Source organism: Elephantulus edwardii, unplaced genomic scaffold (assembly GCF_000299155.1).
Source record: "Elephantulus edwardii isolate Elephantulus edwardi_28Jun2011 unplaced genomic scaffold, EleEdw1.0 scaffold00011, whole genome shotgun sequence".
Lineage (NCBI taxonomy): Eukaryota > Metazoa > Chordata > Mammalia > Macroscelidea > Macroscelididae > Elephantulus > Elephantulus edwardii.
In genome coordinates, this window is record NW_006399761.1 from 30992478 (window position 1) to 30998162 (window position 5685).

Sequence of the window (5685 nt, forward strand, 5' to 3'; positions counted from 1 at the left end):
CCTTCACAACAGCTAATCACAAGATTAAATACTTGGGAGAAAATCTAACCAGAAGCACAAAGGATCCAGTCAAAAAAAATTACAAAACATTACAAGAATCAAGAAGAGACTTGGAGAAATGGAAGAATATACTTTGCTCATGGATAGGAAGACTCAATATTGTGAAAATGAGAATACTACCGAAGGCAATTTACATGTTCAATGCAATCCCAATACAAATACCAATTCCATTCAATGAGATAGAAAAGACAATCTCCAGTTTCATCTGGAATGAAAAGAGGCCCCGAATAAGCAAATCACTCCTTAAAAAGAGAAACAAAATAGGAGACATCTCACTCCCTGATTTCAAATCCTACTACACTGTTGTGGTAGTCAAGACAGTGTAGTACTGATACAATGACAGACACATAGATCACTGGAATAGAATTGAGAACCCGGAAATCAGCCCATCTACCAAATGATTTTTTTATACTGATCTTGTACAATGTCACTCAACTAAATTGGTTGACTATATCTAATAATTACCACCTTCTTGACAATTAGATGCCTCTTATTTCCTTTTCTTTTGTTTATGCTTATAAACACTTTATTCATTCCATTATAGCGTGCAAGTTCCCAGGTAGGCATACAATACAAGCAAGGTATTATATGAGCTTGCGAGTTACATGGAGCAAGTTACATCAAGGCCGAGGAGAGAGCCCGTGGTTCAGAGTCAGACCTGGCTGGAGAGTTTGTAGTGAGGACAGCTAATGTCCCAACACTGGCAGTTGCTTTTACTGCTCACAGCTGGTAAGGCAAGTCTTCAACATGGAATCACTTTAGTGATGTTAAGGGAACAGAAAGAAATGGAAGCTGTGTCCTGGTGAACTTCAGTGGTTCTTGCTTTGTTAGTCATGTAAAATGCTAGTAAGAATTTCAAAACATTCCGGTAATGACGGGCCACAGAGCAGTGAAACCTATGTGTGACTTCATCTGTTTTCTTTTGTACTTGTTTCCTCATCATAAGCCATATACCCTGGTGCTCAAAGCCTCTTAAACGACAGCAGTTATTCCCATGCAGCATTTTGTGCAGATAGTTTAGAACATCCAAGAGTCTCTGGTTACCTATCCTTGAAGTCATCCACCCCTGACCAATGCCTGATTTAAAGCATATTTTAGAAGACCTTGTTTTGGAAGTAGAGTGGGTTAGATAATGATCAAATTCACAGGTCTTTCTTGAAGCTACAAAACTGTTTCTCACATAATTATTCAAAACATAATGAAGTCCACAGCTGCCAATCTGTAAACTGCTGAATAAAACTCCTTATGTATAGGTGGACAGAATCTAGCATAAACCTTCTCTAGCTCCTGTAAAAATACTAAATTGGAAGGGAAATAACATTATCTACAGCAAGAACTTCCTGCCAAGATGTAGCAAGTTCAAGACAATATTATAGTTTTAATTTTGAAGGCCACACTGAGTTCCGTTTGGCACTATTCTGCATTTATCTCTAAGGAATGGATTTACAGGACATTTCATGGGATTTTATGACAAAATAATTTGGAGGATTTGGGAAAAATAGAAACTTTTGTCAGAGCATTATTTCTAAAAAACAGTGCTTTTATGTTGTTGCCTTCAAGTCGAGCACGACTCATAGCAACCCTATGAACAAAATGCCTGAAGCCCCTCTACAACTATCAACATTGATCAAAGTTTATAGAGTTTCCAAAGGCATGTTTTTAGGAAGTGGATGCCTCTAGGAGTTATTGTGATTAAAATTTTTTAACTTTAGTTCTACATAACCCTAAGGAGGTAAACATCTTCACATCTAATATAAAAACAAAAATTCTTCACCATAAACAGTAGAAGGTTCTCTTAGAGGAACTCAGAACATTATCAAAGTAAGGCACAGCTTGTTACTATCACAGACTTATGCTAGATAATGATATTCATTCTGGAAGGCACAGTTGGGAATCAGATCACCCAAGGTGTAAAGGTGGCTCTGAAGACAGTATTATATGAGGAGGATAAGTAACTTGCCACAAATTCTCTTAACTGGAATCAATAGTAAGCAATCAGTGACAACATTACTTCTAGATTATTATGTTCTGCAACTTTATAAGTCCTCTTCATCAGCCCATTATGTAAATTTATAAAGGCCCTGTGCAAAACACTGGCTGGGCTGACAACACTTCTTGCTTGGAGCGATATTAAAAAAAACAAAGGCACATTTCATAGGAACTTAACTTTATATCAACTAACAAAAACAACCTTTTTATATATAATAATAGGTAAGCTTGATAATACAGCAGATTTTAAGTCAAAAGTCTGGACGAGTTTTCTTCTGAACAGCAAGCTTGAGTTTCATGGGATATTCATGAGCTAACACTCCACATGATGATGATGACCACAATGTTCATTCCAATTGCTCACATCTTCCAATTCCAATATTTTCTCTTCAGCTTGGCAGCACTCGTTTCAAACTGGGAAGCTCCTGCCTGCGGTGCTTTGGCACAGTCGTCCAGCACAGAGAGCTTCTAATCTCTTTCCAACACCTTATCCACGTTGACACGCATGATGTCCACCACCTCATCCACTTGGTTTTGTGTCTGCTGCAGACTTCAATTGCTGCCAACAGCAGCACTTGAACCTGCAGGTGCACCTGCAGACGTTTTGGTGGCGGCGGCAGCAAAGAGGAAGGAAGGGTCGACACAGCAAACAGCAGGACCTCCTATTTCTTTTTCTTGTAGTGTTGCCCTCACAAATCCTTCCAATACAATATTGAATAGGAGTGATGATCGTGTTTAACGTTGCCTCATTCTTGTTTGCAAGGGAAATATCTATAGTTTTGCTCCATTGAGAATGATGTTGGCTCTTGGTTTTGCATATTGTGTGAAAAGAAAACCTGCAGACTGAGAAAAAACATTTAATAATGACACCTCAGACGAGGGTCTCATAAGAAGTTTCCAGACTACTAAAAAGTACACCATGAACTGAGAAGAGAACAAACAGGTCTGTCCTAGAAAGGGTGAAACCAACTTGATCTCTGAATGCAAGGATTTTGAAGCTTCATCTCACATACTTTGGGCATGTCTCCAGAAGGGATCAGCCCTTGGAGAGGACAGCATGCTTGGAAGGTGAAGGGATAGTGCAAGAGAGACCCAGGATGAGATGGATTGACACAGAGACTGGGGTACAAGGGGAAGGTATGTCAGAGACAGTGAGATTTGCTCAGGATAGGGCAGGGTTCAGAACTATCGTGCATAGGGTTCCTATGAGTCACAGGTGACTCAATAGCACATAACAACAACAGAACATCCACAAGAAGAAGAATGATAACGTAATAACAAAATGGGATAAAGCCATGAAAAGACTTTTCAGAAAGATAGACATTCAGATGGCAAACAGACACGTGAAGAAATGCTCAAAATCACTGACAATTAGAAAGATGCAAATAAAAACAAGATACCATCTCCTTCCAGTAGTAATAGCAAAGTTTAACAGGACAGCAAGCAACAAATGTTGGAGAGAATGAAACTCCTGTACACTGTTGGTGATGTAAAATAGTACAACCACTCTGGAAGATAGTGTGGCATTTCCTGAAAAAACTGAACACGGATATCCCATATGACACAGCTATTGCACTGCTAGGAATATACCCTAAGGAAATTAGAACTGAGAAAATGAATATATGTACGTATATGTTCATAGCTGTGGTATTCACAGTATCATGAATGTGGAAGTAGCCCAAATTCCCATCAACAAATGAATAGACTGAGAAATCATGGTACATTCACACAATGGAGTAGCAAACAGCATTAAAAGCAACAATTTTGTAAAATGTTATAAAACATAAGAGAATCTAGAAAGCATTATATTGCATGAACTTAGTCTCATAAGGACAAATACTACACAAAACTACTATTGTAAAAACAGAAAGAAAATAATCAAGATGTATATAAATGCCCATAGTGGAAGAGGAAAGAAGGAAGGGAACAGAAAAAGGGGAAGAGTAGAAATCACTAAGATAGCAGAGTTTAGGGGGCAAATTAAGGGAGGTGAGTGAAGATCCCTATTCAGTAAAGATTCAGTAGAACATTAAAATGACAGTGTAATAACAAACATAAATCAATCGTAATTGGTTATATAAAACACAATGTATAAAATTGCTTGTATGAAACACAGTTTAAATTAAAGATTGTATAAAACACAGTGTATATGATTGAAACACAATGTAAAGAAATTATTGCATGAAAACCAACATAAAAAGGTGGGAGAGGGAGGAAAAGAGGGAAGAGGGATGATCACTAGAACGGTAGAGAGTGACAGAATGAGGGAAGGGCCAGTAGGGACTCAGGAGGACAGTGTGATAATAGACATGATTAGGTAGTAATTGTATGATGTATGTGTATGAGGAATTGTGTGGGGCAAAATGTGCATGGAAAAAGCAGTTTGTATGAGTGGCTATATGGAAATTAAGCGGAGGGGGGTAAAAAAAATGTACTATATAAATGAATGCTAGATATTATAGAAAGTGCGTAATTCGATCTTGAGCCAGTTCTTGATCAGAAATATTAAAAGTTAAAATCTGCCCTGGAGATTAGCTTATTAAAAGTAGAATTTGGTAGTGAGTAATGGGCTTTAGTAGAGGAGACAGATTAAATCATACCCAGTACTCTGAGGAGATTTGAATGGCAAGCTGGAAACAAGAGAAAGAAAAAGAGAGGAGAGGAATAAAAGATTGACTTTTTCAAATTGGAACAAGCTGTTGGCTTCCGAAGCTGGGTAAAGTTAGTGTCCATCAGAGCCCGCTTCCAGGGCTTGATGTTAACAGGGAGCTGGCGGGTACGCTCACTCATAACCATCCCCTGGGTCCACTGAAGTGGATGTAGGAGGAGTCAAAAAACGAGCTAGACATGTCTCTTCAGCACTGTCCACCTACAGTGCACAGATATATGGATTAGCACAAAAAGGTTGTTGGCTTGAGGAGCAGGAAGTCATGAGAATACTTGTCTTCCTGACTTGGATCCATGTGAGGGATACAGATGAGTGAAGGGATCAACAGGTCTGGAATGTGGGGAGAAGTGTGGACTCCTGAGCTTACAGCTGATGCCCATTTGAAACTGGCCACAGATGGCTGGGGGTGAGTTGCCCAGAACCCCATCAGATGAAAAGCTGGTCCATGCTGTGAGCTAGTGCTGATTGTTGCAACCTGATGGCTTACTGTGTGGACTGAACATTGCTTATGGATGCAGATGCTCAAAGTTTCCATAAGGATCCTTCAGCAAAAGAGATACGCTAGTTCCCTCAGAGTACTGGTTTCATAGGGATGGACAAATAAGAAATTGACTATCTAAAATAATGGTACTAAGGCATGAGGTATGAAGTAACTGGCTTACACACTTTGACAAATGTAGTTACTAGTAAGATGATTGTAAGGGGTAAGAAAACCCCACAATATATATGAACATAATACAATGTAAATGAAAGATAGTATAAAATACAGTGATTTATAACTAAAAATACTAAAACTATTTTTAAAAACATAAAAAAATTCGATTCCATTGATCTATGTGTCTGTCATTGTACCAGTACCATGCTGTCTTTACCACTACGGCAGAGTAGTAGGATTTGAAATCAGGGAGTGAGATACCTCCTACCATTCTTCTATTCTTAAGGAGTGCTTTGCTTATTCGGGGCTTTTT

At 38.6% G+C, this 5685-nt stretch overlaps 1 pseudogene; it reads right to left on the minus strand.

The window, feature by feature from the left end:
* Positions 1 to 2355: 2355 nt before the first annotated feature.
* Positions 2356 to 5685, minus strand: part of LOC102872222 — a 7392-nt pseudogene continuing 4062 nt past the window's right edge.